Source organism: Pan troglodytes, chromosome 2 (assembly GCF_028858775.2).
Source record: "Pan troglodytes isolate AG18354 chromosome 2, NHGRI_mPanTro3-v2.0_pri, whole genome shotgun sequence".
Taxonomy (NCBI): domain Eukaryota; kingdom Metazoa; phylum Chordata; class Mammalia; order Primates; family Hominidae; genus Pan; species Pan troglodytes.
In genome coordinates this window covers 32,262,378-32,275,492 of record NC_086015.1, presented here as the reverse complement: position 1 = coordinate 32,275,492, position 13,115 = coordinate 32,262,378, and the positions used below count along the sequence as shown (strand labels likewise).

Below are 13,115 nucleotides of genomic sequence, written 5' to 3'. Positions count from 1 at the left end.
CTAAAATGATCAATTCAAAAAGCTTTACCTAGCAACAACGTTTAGGATAAGGGTAAAATCAGGGAAGAAGGAGAAAAAGAAATTTTCTAGATAGAAAAAACTAGTCTTCATGCTAATAAAATAATTGAAAAGATATTGAAGACAGTTTTGGGTAAAACTGCAAGATATTGTAAGCTCTTAAACTCTTCCTCAATATTCTATAAGATAAACAGAGTTTTAAAAAGACAAAAATTGGCTAGCTGCCCCTATGCCATAAAAGGGCAATAGTATTATACTATAAATTTTAAAAAGTAGGAAAAAAGGAAAGATTTTGGCAAGGCTCAACATGCCATGGATCCTAGCTCCTAGAATGCACTGGGGAAAGAAAATGAGTTAAAATACCTTGCAAATTCCCGCTAAAAACACTCTTCGTTTTTGAGAGAAGTAGACTGAAGGCACAAATAGCCCACAGAAAAATAAAGCAAAAGCAAAAACAAAACAAAACAAAACAAAACAAAACAAAACAAAAACACTTAGTATAAAAAAACCTCTACCCACCTTCAAAGGATTTCAGCAGGGGCTAGAAAAACCACCAGGGTATGCCATTTTTCAGGGATCCACCCTTAATAGAGAAGATAACCCAAAGGTAACCCCACAGAAAAGAGGAAACATTCCTGAAGGCTACTTAACAAAAACACTGCATTGGCCATGTGCTCCCTCTCCCCCTCCCTCAGGCTTCAGGAAAGTACATAAAAGAACACCCCAGCCTTCACAATATAGCCCACAGGAGAAAACAAACATCAGAAAAAGGTGGCAGAAGTGTTAAAGAGCATTCACCCACAATTTTTCAGAGAAACAGCAAGGCAACTCTGCAAACATGCCTAAGGAAAAAGAAGATTCATCTCAAATGTCACACTCTATTAGAACTTAATAAAAACATAAATTCAAGAAAACTAGACTTCAAGGAATAGTTGATAAAACAGAGTGAGATGACAGAAGAGATAAATTGAAGACCAAAACAAATCTGTAACAGTGCTAATAAATATATTAGAAACATAAAAGAAATAGCATAGACACAGCTAAAATTCAAATGAAAAATTTTATTTAAATTACTCAAGATAATCACAGTAAATATAGAGGGGAAAAAAAGGTTAATGCAAACAGAGAAAACCAAGGCATGGTAGGCAACTATTTTGGAAGACAGCTTCCAAGATGGCCTCCAATGATCCCAGCTTCCTATTGTTCATGTCCTTCATGTCCATGTCACCCCTCCCATTAAGTAGGCTTCTAACCTAGTGATCTGCTTCTAACCAAGAGTATGGTAATGCAGACAGGATGTCACTTCTATGACTGAGTTACAAAAGACTGTGGCATGTCTTACCAGATGTTCTCTCTGGTCTTCTTGGCTTGCCTGTTTTGATGAAGTAAACTGCCATGTGGAAAAGGCTCATGTGGGAAGGAAGTAAGGCTATCAACCCAGCATCCTACAGAAGACTGAATGCTGCCAACAACCATGAGTGACCTTCAAAGCAGATGCTTCCCCAGTCAAGGTTTCAGATGAGACCACAGACCCTCCTTAGCCAACACATTAATTGCAGCCTTGTGAGAAACTGAAGCAGAAGACCCAGTTGTCATACTGAGATACCTGACTCACAGAAACTATGAGATTAATAAATATGTGCTCTTTTAAGCCACTACATTTTGGAATAATTAGTTATGCAGTAAATACCATCAAATGTTAATCCTCATTTTAAAGTTCCAAGGACGATTGGTTATCTCTGAGGAAAAAAATTCCCCCAGAAAAAGGAAACAAAAAACATTTTCAATTATAATTTAAGAAAAGTTTTCTGATTAAAAAAAATGTACAAACAAAAGGGCACAGTATGTTCCAGAAAGAACTGATACAAGATATATCCCAGTTAAGCTTCCAAACTCAAGGATACAGAAAGAATTCTTCTAGGATCCAACCAGAAAAATCACGTCACCTATGGTAGGATGATTGCAAGGTGGAGTGGGGATGAAAATCAGGCTGCTCTCAGACTTCCCAGAGCAACATTTAATGTCATAAAATACTGATGCAATGTGTATCTACAAAGTTCTGAGGTACAGAAAATACGACCTGACAATATTATATCCACTCTACATGTCACAAATCTATTAGGCAACAAGCAGTCATTCCCAACCATGAAAGATATCAAGGATTCTAGAACCCAAAGACTCTTATTAAATTAACTATTGGCAATAAAATCAAGCAACAGATCAAAAAAAAATTTTTAAAGACAAAATGTGATGAGCACTGGATTTATGGTTACAGAAAAGAATATAAGTATTATAAATTATGACAATGTAAAATTACAACTTACAGAAACTGGGACCTGAAAGAGAAAAGGTGGGGGAAGTATAACTGTACTTTCATACAAGGGAATCACTCAATACTGTTCAAAATTAGAATATGGAGTTAAAACATAATCACTCAAACTTGTCAGTGGGTTTCATATGTTTTCTTATAATGGAGGCAAGTAATCTTTTATCAAGAAACATTTACATAAACTTTAGCAAATCTTTTGTTTTCTAAATTCCACTAAAAAAGTAGTGTATATAATATAATCCCTTTGTATTACCCTTTTGTTCCCAGAGAGATGTCTGTCTTTGTGAATGGTAGAATTTAGAGTATTTTTTGGAATGCATTTTATATTTTCTACATTACTTACATAAATTGAATATCCTTTTTATTAAAAGCAAGATGTTGTTTTCCCCCACAACAATAAAATGCAGGAAGGAGTAAATACTGAAAGCCTGAAGTAGAGTAGAGGTATTGAAGATGAAGTCTCATATATTGTTAGAAAGATTCCTGCATTGGTAGTAGTTAACCTCACAGGCTTCATCTAACGTTAAGTTTCTGAGATCACAGATTTTCTCCCTAAATAAAGATCTTTGCAGCATAAAAATCCCTGTTTTCTATTATATGAATTCTAAAATTCTTTGCCTGGCTTTCAAGGAGCACCAAAATACGACCCTAAATGGCAACTAAATTGTTTTATATAATTAAACTAACCTTCTCATTGTCCTACAAATATCTCATGTTATACTCGGCTTTTATATCTTACTACCTACTTGGAATATCTTCTAAATAAATAATTTAGGTGTTTCCATTTCACAGACTATTCCTTCTCCAATACTTAGTAAGATAAAACGAATTTTAAAAAGAAACTATCTAAATGATACCTAGCTAAAGTTTATTTGCTACACAAAATTCTTCCTGAAATCTTAGATTTTAACTAAAAAAATTCTTTCAGAATTTTTAGAGCACTCATCGAGACTTTTCTATATTGAAACATAACTCTAAATTAATACTGCTTTGCAGACTGTATTAGTCTTAATTCAAAAACTTAAAAAAAACCTCAAAGAACATAAAATTTTAAAAATATATTTAAAGAAACTCATCAAAAAAAAAAAAGAAAATAAAAGAATGATACAAATAAACCTGATTGGAAATATGTTCTTAAACCTCTGAGATGGTCTTCCCAACCAAATATTTCATATTATATATTTTTAAAAGATAAGATTATGTATTTGTATAAAATGCTACAGTTTACAAAGTGTTTTAATAATCACTTTTTCATTTACTTGCAAAAATAGTCTTACAATCATAATTATCCACAAAAGGACTGTGAGTATACTTAAAAAAATTATAAAAATAAAAATTATAAAAAATATTAGTATGAAACAATTTATCAAACTTTATAAATTTATCACATAAATGTATTCATCATAATCCTCTTTAACAACAAAAAGCTACATTTGCAAGGAAGCAGCTAAAGCTTTCTTTTTTGTTTTTCCTCTCAACTATGATTTAAATGTTTATATTCCTTGTTTTAATATTCCAACACACAGTCAAAATGTGGCAGTTGCAGTTGTACATTTACCTTCAATAGTAACTATAAAACCTAAAATTATTTTCAATTGGCTCCTTTAGTAAGACCCAAAATTTCCTAAAGAAACATTTAACACTTAATGTTACATTTACGGTAATGAGAAAGAGCAAGGATAAGTCAATGTAAAAATGAATAAGCTTTAATTATATTCTTAACAGGATTTTCAGATACTTCTACCACAAGATGGAGATAAAGTAGATGTATTTACACATGTCAAAATATATAATTTTATTAAATTATTTGATATCACTTGGCTCATAATCAGAAATATATGCTACTCTTTATGATAAAGGTAAACTCACTTCACATGTGATCATTTTTAATTTAGTTATTTCCAAAATATTCTTTTAATAAAATAAAGACATATAACATTTTCATGTTTCATTTTACACAGGAAAAACACATTGAAGAAGATTCATATATCAATACCAGAGCTGTTCAATAAATTTTTTTGTAACGATGGAAATGATTGATGTCTGCATTGTCGTATGTGGTATCCACAAGCCACATGCAGCTACTGAGCATTTGAAATGTGGCTAGTACCACTACGAGACTCAATTTTAAATTTTATATAATTTTAATTAATTTAAAATTAAATAGGCAATGTGACTACTGGCTAATATACTGGACAGCACAGAGCTATATTATAGCCAATTTAATATTTTAATATACATTGAAATCCAATCATGGTTTTCAGAGTGTAAAATAACACATAAAAACTGAACTTTAAAAATAAAATTACTATAAATCAATGATAAAAACTAAAGATTCTGACCATTAATAATGGAGGTTTTTCCAGAATCATCAGGAAAAAAATAGAAAAGCTCAATATAACGGTAAAAATAAAAACCAATGTATATTAAAAGGAGTAAAGTTTATAGCATCCTTCGAAGGGAATAAAAGCATATATTAAAACACACAAATCTTTTTAAAGTATACCAATAACCATGTGAATTTTCAAATTTAGTATAGAAATGTGCTTATTTAAAATATGTAAATATCTGCACATACAATAAACATATTTACTATTTACACAAGTCAAAGTTAACATTTTCAATAACAGGAAAAAAAAATTTGCTCCCTCTTACCAAAACAGTAGGAGTCTAACTCTGCAATTACAAAGTAGAGCACTTTGCACCAGAGAAAGATTCCAACATAAATTATGTGGACCTCAATCAATACAAAGTTGGGTATCAATTAAACTAGAGAGCCAGTAGCCATTCTGTTTCAAACTGAGAGAAATAGTCTTACTAATCCAGACAAAGATGCCAGTCAAAGGTGCTGAAACCAAAAGGAAAAGTTTCATGATGATCACATCTCATAAAACGTAGAGAGGATTCATGAAGAAGCCACTTCACTGGAGTCTGTTCTTGGATTTGGGCAGAATAAGGGAGGAAGCTGATTTAAAAGTGCTATAGAGGTGACACTGAGAAGACAAAAGAATGTTAGAAAGAATCCGAGAATTGGTCACCAAATAATACCTGAAAATGTGTTGACGGTTGGATTATTCCAGCACAAAAGCCCTGACTTTAAAATTAAGCAAACAAAAAGGATGTTTCATTAAACTGTCTGTATATTACAAAACTGGGATATATTCTTCCCTTTTGCAATAAATAATCAAAACCAGCTTTTTAATGACCAGTCAGGCTCTAACAGAAAATGAAAAATAGGCTCCCACATTCAGCAGATCTACCCTTCCCCCAAGATCTCAGTAAATTATTTCTACATGTGCTGTGTTAAAATTGAACCCCTAGAGGGCAACTGAGCTTCAATCTTTACTTCATAATATACACTTCAGTTCCTCAGCAGTTTATAGATACCATGACCTACTTCCTTATATCTTGGAACTTTTCCTCTAATACAAAAAGGAAATGGAAAGAAGAAAATTGATATATTCCATTCACTAATGCAAAATATCATTATGTAATACATTCTTTAACAGCAATCATTCAACAATGAAGACTATAGTACAAATAGGTATATTCCTGAATAACAGACTTCATAAATGAATATGTGAATATTAACACTCTCAGTAGGAATCATGTAGCAGATAGGAAAGACATACTTAACAAGTCTATTTAATATAAACGTTTTGCATAACTTTACATTCACTAAATGACACGTTAAAACTCACAGGGAAAAAAGTGAAGAATCCAATTTCAATAACAACCCTATATAAACTATCCAGTATAAAACACTACAGGAAAAACAATGTTTCTTCAAAGTCAAAATGTCAAGAGGTTCCTTGCTGCCCGACTAAGTTAACGCTATTTCATGAGGAAGAAGTACTGATATTCAAACAGGCCCACACAAAATACTGACATAGCAAAAAAAGTTATTCTATCAATATAAAAATGTACTAGCTAGCAAGGCCAACAATGATATCTTAGATTCAGCCTTTTTTAATGAAACTCAAAAATTAGACATATACAAGTATAAAATGTATATACCAAAAAAGGTAGCACAAAAGAAAATGCTGCCAGGTGCGGTGGCTCATGCCTGTAATCCCAGCACTTTGGGAGGCCGAGGCAGGCAGACCACAAGGTCAGGAGATCAAGGCCATTCTGGCTAACACAGTGAAACCCCGTCTCTACTAAAAATACAAAAAAATTAGCCAGGTGTGGTGGCGGGCGCGTAGTCCCAGCTACTCGGGAGGCTGAGGCAGGAGAATGGCGTGAACCCAGGAGGCAGAGATTGCAGTGAGCCAAGATCGCGCCACTGCACTCCAGCCTGGGCGACAGAGCAAGACTCTGTCCCAAAAAAAAAAAAAAAAAAAAAATGCTGAGAATTTACCTGGACAATATACAGAATAATAATAACTAACTGATAACTTGGTCCAAAAGTCGTGGGTTTTTTTTTTTTTCACTTTTTATTTGTATAGATGTAGGGGGTACAAGTGCAGCTTTGTTAAATGGATATATTGTGTAGGGAGGAAGTCTGGGCTTTTAGTGTAACCATCATCTGAATACAGTACCCTGTACCCAATAGATTTCTCATCCCTTACCCACTTCCTACCCTCACATCTTTCCTGGTCTTCAATGTCTATTATTCCACTCTCTGTACCCTTATGTACACATTACTTAGCTTCCACTTATACGTGAGAACATGTGATATTTGACAGAAAGTCATGTTTTTTTTTTAACCCAAATAAGACTTTTACATAATCAACTCTCTTTATCTGTATATATTTTCTACAATATGTATTCACTAACTGGAACAAAATTATAATTCCATCCATAAACAGCTTTTGAAGGAAAATATGTATTTTGTGTCACAAGTCCTTCCTCCCCAGCAGAGAAGGTCACCAGTACCTCCTTAGCTACTGTACTCAGCAACAGAACCATCATCTTGGTAAGGACAGAAAATACACGCACATGCTGGTTAAAGACTCTTTCTCCATGTCACAATCATTTTCTTCACTAAATTCATCAATTAATTATTAACATTACATCCTAAGTACTTAGGAATCTCAATAATCACAAAGCAATTTCTGCTCATTTGGATTAGAATCCATATATGAAAACTGAAACATCAAAGAATGCACTGATGGAACATAGAGTAGGAAGAAGCTGCTAAAGAAGGTGAAGTTTGTGTGCAACAGGGTTAGTAAAGGAAGCAGCCATATAATTGACAGGATACAAAAGAGGTCAAGGTTTAAGGCTGCCAGAGCATAATTTCTTATTCTCTAAGAGTTTGCTAAGAATCCTTGGCCTACTGGAAAAGAACCTGACACCTAGCCTAGATAATTTGGCTTTTAACCTCCAAGATGGAAGTAAGGGAAGTAAAGGTCAAGAAATAGCAAACACACACACACACACACACACACAAATCTAACAACAAAAACAGCCAAAAACGTATGGCTTATATAGAAGAGTGCTTTAGATAATAAATTATGTAACTTTAAGATACACAAATGAGCAAAATCTGTATGGTTTGTTGCTATGGGCTGCTTTAAGGAGACATTCTGTTCCTTTGGCTAATCCATTATTTCTCAACCTTGGATGCACATTCAAATCACCTTGAAAGCTTTGGGAAAAAAAAATGCAATTATCTCTCTGTGGAGAGAAACATGTGCACTATTATTTTGTTTTGTTTTAATTCCTAGATAATTCTGAAGTACAATGAACGTTTGAGGATCACTGATTTAGCCTGTGTGTGAGAGATGAGGATCCAATACACTTCGATTGTACAGGCAAAGTAAAGGTTCTACTCTAAGAATATGACAATTTGAATCTCATCATCTAAACAGACTTCACCAGGGAAGATATGAAAGAAAAAGATAACACAAAAGAAGTTGCATGAAGCCTTAATCACTGAAGCAGTAAATAGTAGACCTATTTAGGTCTACTCTGAAAATCACTGGGTACTAATGAAATGAAAGAGCTCCTCAATATGCTCAACAATAAATAAGTCAACCACAGATGATCTCTGAAGCCAAAATGAGAGGGAAAGGAACAATTAAGATTTTTCACACTAATGCATCACAAAGTACACTTAAGTCAAATCTTCAGATATTCTAATTTCCAAAAGTTCAAATTTTGTGATCTAGGCATAAAATATATCTATGGGAGGTATACCAGGAAAAAAATACAATGCAACATATCCTAAATTTAAATTTGTACACTGTACTGACACAATCTAGGATTCAATGAACATCTAGCTGCTTTTAAAGAGGGTTTCAAATTTCCAAATAGAGTTTTGACTTTTCTCCTAGGATAGTCTAGTTCAGTCTGTGTAGGTGAGTGACAAGAAATAAGCAGACACTGTAATTGCAGTAATCTGTATTGAGATGGAATACAACTGTTCCTACTGAGTCAATAAAGCCAGGGTATTCCGTCACCATAAAGGCATATCATCTGTCTGGAACAGTCAGTTAGAATGGAAATGAAATCACCACATAAAATGCTCAAGGACCCAATAGGCTTAAAAAGACAACTATAAAAGCAAGACAATATATTACTGCAGAGAATTGGTTTCTTTCTTCTTTTCTTTGTTGTTGTTGTTGTTGTTGTTGTTATGGAGTCTCTCTCTGTTGCCCAGGCTGGAATGCAATGGTGCAATCTCGGCTCACCACAACCTCCACTTCCTGCATCCAAGCGATTCTCTTGCTTCAGCCTCCTGAGTAGCTGGGATTACAGACATGCGCCATGACACCTGGCTAATTTTTTTTTTTATTTTTAGTAGAGATGGGATTTCGCCATGTTGGCCCGCCTGGTCTCGAACTCCTGACCTCAAGTGATCTGCCTACCCCAGCCCACCAAAGTGCTGGGATTACAGGCGTGAGCCACCACACCTGGCCAAGAACTGGTTTCTAATCATGTGCTTGATATTTACCAAGGTTTGACCTAAAGCTAGTCAATTACCTAATATTTTACATAAAGCACTTTGAAAAATATCATAAAGATTCTGCCCATCACTTTAATTCTATGCAAGACTTGGTTCTTTGGCAATGTCACTGACTAGGAAGGTATGAGTACAGGGTTGAACTACAGAAATACTTTGCAGTAAATACATGGCAAAGTTCAGAAAGTCAAAAAGAAGCTGAGCTGTGTGTGATGACCTGGAAATCTTACAGAAAGATATGTCCTAGTAAGTCTAGTCAAGTCAAATCGGATTTTCTTAAGCTCTGCTGGTAGAGATAGCTGAAATAAGGAAAGATATCTAATAATATGAACTTAGAGTTAAATTTGTTCTGGTTTGAATTTGGTTGTCATTAAAACCAAAGTTTTAAGGTTATGATGAAGAATCAAAGGGATGAAAAAGTTAAATGTAAACAGATCATTCGTGCATGCATTTTAAAGATAATGACACAGGTAATATATTAGAATGCAGAGTAAAATTACTGGTGTTGATTAGAAGGAAAAAAGCAGCCTAACAATGTGAACTTTCAGATTATGTAAGCACAAGTCAGTAGCCATTAAATTAAAAGATTAAACTGTGTTTAGCTATTTAGCCATTCTTAGAGCAAAGAACATATTTCTTTAGCTTTGAGGATTTCAAATAAAACAAAATATTGGATTTAAAAATCTGACAAATCTGGTGAATCAATTTCTCCAGAGAAGGTAAGGAATAATGCCTTAGGACACCTGTAAGAACAACAATAACAAAAAGACTGTTCAGTTATCTCTGTAGGACTACATTGCAGTTAATGCTCATTCTCTTAAAACAGCCTCACTCTGAATAAATGCCAGGGGTTATGCCACAGCAATCTGAGATAGGGACGTCTCTTTAGTTCTAGCAAACACACATGGTTACACTGCTGTCTGTCACTGTTAATGGAAAACAGCTTCTAGTTTTAAAAGAATGCAGAAAGCCAAAATTTAAAAAGTAAACTTGTAATTTGTCTTGTATTTGGTGGTAAAATTAATCTTTCAATTTTATTTCTATGAAGTATTTTCCTAGGAAGGGAAATACGCAGAAGAGAAAGAGGAAAAAAAGGAATAAAGGGAGGTAGAAAGAACAGATTTCAAATTCTTCTGATTTTTTTTAACCAGAAATCAAATCTAAACTTCTGTTTCAGACTGTTAAGACACTCCAAAATCAGCCTTGACTCTCAGTCTTTATCTACATCATTAATCCCCTAATGCACCACTGGTCTCCTAAGGTCAATCTCTTTGCTGCTGTATCAACAAACATGCCCATTCTCACCTCTGTGCCTTAAATCCTGGGTCTCTGGTCTGAAATGTTTTTCCAGTTTCCCTATACTTAGCCAAATAATTAGCCGTACTTCAAGGTCCAGTTGATAACCCACATACTTCATTAAGTCTCACCTGCCTATATCAGAATTCACTGGCTTATTTTTTTCTAAAGTAACATGGAGGTATTTTATTATAAATTGTTTTATATGGTGTAATTCTATTTTCTGTGCGTGGTTTGTCTCTTATCATCCACACAATAAGGTACCCAAAAGCAAGTCTCAGACTTCGACTCTGTATCTACAGCACTTCTCACAGTATTGAACATGTGATAGGCAACCAATAATATTTAACAGACATGATATTAAACTTAATTCTGTAAATTAAACTTAATTCTGTGCATTCAGAGCAATATCAGAAGTTTTAAAAATTACTGAAGCAATGTCTAGTTACCTACTCAATCTTCGTTACCTTTTTCCAATGAAATATATTTAAATCCTAGAAAAAACTCAGAAAAGGAATCAAGTTTTAAAATTGCCAATATTACCAACACTTAGAAATAATACCTGTTAACATTTCCTCACTGCACTCTTCCTTTATAGAATCAATTTTAATTTGAATATTTATTTGATAACTATCTCCCCTGCCATACTTAAACTCAATAAGAATGCAGACTGAATCTGTTTCAGTCACATTTATGTAGACAGCTTACGTGCAGGGCTGGATACATGGTAAGTATTCATAAATTTACGGAATTAGTTAATTTAGGCAAGCCTTTCCTGTGTTTCTAGAATTTAATTTGATTAAACCAGGAGTCAGGAAATGTTTTTGGTAAAGAGCCAAAGAGTAAACATTTTAGGCTTTGTAGGCCATATGGTCTCTGTTGCAACTACCCAACTCTACTGCTGTAGTGTGAAAGCAGCTATAGGCAATACATAAGTAAATGAGCATGGCTGTGTTCCAAAACAACTTTGTTTACAGAGATAGGTCGTGGACCAAATCTGGGCATCAGGCTGCAGTTTGCCAACTGTTGAATAAATACAATATATTGTTAACTAGTTTCTCACACTGATCAACACAGTTACTGTGACTATAAATGTATGTATCTTATATCCTATGGCTGTACCATAATTTATATAAGCAATCAGACTCTGCTGACAACTACATTTTTGGCAATATTCCATATTATATATGATGCTATGTTGAACATCCTTATGCATATTTTATTGTACATCTCTTATCATTTCCTTAAGATAAAATCCTAATGGTAGAATTGCTAAGTAAGAGAGTAGCCACATTTATGAATTTTTGTGAATTTTTTAAAAACAAGCTCCTTTCATGCTGTTATTCCTGGCCAGCAGTGTAAATACCTGCTTTTCCAAAATCTTGTCAACACTATACATTACATATGTTTTCTTACCCAGAAATACTTCATCATGCATGTGATAAGAGTTCAATATTTGTCTACATTTTTCTAATTAGATAACATTGATCTAAAATGAAATAAATGAGTATTAATATATACCATTCAATGAAACAAAACTATACCTTTGTGCGATACAAACCACCGAAAACTACAGAATATTAAAATCACTCCAGAAACTTCCTTTAATATCCTTTTTCAATCAATACTTGTCCCACTCCCACGTAGTGCAACTGTTGTTCATATTAGTTTTGTCTATTCTGAAACACTATATAAATGGTGCCTGTTCTAGAACATAATATTAAAAGAGTACACACTTTTTTCACTTACATTTCACTAAGGATAATAATTTTGAAATTCATCTCAACTGTTGTACAGAACAGTAGTTTGTTCCATTTTATTGCCCATTGTACAAGTACACCACAATTAGTCTTATCCCTTCTTTTTTTGAGACAAATCTGGGCTATTTTCAATTTTTGGCTACTGATAGATACATTACTACAAATATTAGCATACAGGCCTTTTTGGTGTACGTAGTTTCATTTCTCCTGGAAAGAGTTGCTAGGTCACTGGGCAGATGTGTGTTTTGTGAATGTTGTTAGTGCTCTTAATTGTAGCCATTCTGGCAAGTATGCCATTCCATTTACATGAAGGTTGTCCTTATGTTATTGTCCTACAAGTCCATAACGGTTTTGCTCATTTTTTAAATCTTTTTTTTCCCCTCTCTGTTTAGGTATTTCCTTGATCTATCTTTAGGTTATGATTCCTATTCATTTCCATTCTAAAAGTTTTATGTCAGTTGTTTTTTTTTTTTTTTTCAGTTTTAGAATTTCTATTTGGATCTTTTTTATTGCTTCAAATTCTCTGTTAATATTTCCTATTTTTATTCATTGCAAACATATTTTCCCTTATGTTCTTAAGCAATTACAACAGCTGCTTTAAGATTCTTGTCTGCTAATAGCAACATATGAGTTATCTTGAAGTTAGTCCATTGATTACTTTTCAGAATGGTTCATGTCTTCTTGTTTCTGTGTACACTGAATAATTTTGCATTCTACTGCAAATGTTGTGAGTAATACGAGTAGAAAGTTTGGGTTCTGTTTTTTCTGAATAATTTTTTTCTTTTTCATTTAAGCAGGCAAT

At 33.6% G+C, this 13,115-nt stretch overlaps 1 protein-coding gene across 7 annotated transcripts in view; it reads right to left on the bottom strand.

Moving 5' to 3' along the window:
* CMC1 (C-X9-C motif containing 1) overlaps positions 1-13,115 on the bottom strand; it is a 78,771-nt gene that overhangs the window by 27,163 nt on the left and 38,493 nt on the right. The window contains exon 1 of one of the 7 annotated variants that reach the window (XM_016940091.4): positions 538-1,204. The exons of the other annotated variants lie outside the window; for them this stretch is intronic. The gene's annotated coding sequence lies outside the window, so the exon portion shown is untranslated. Of the gene's footprint in view, positions 1-537; positions 1,205-13,115 lie in introns of those variants that run through there. 7 annotated transcript variants of the gene reach the window in all.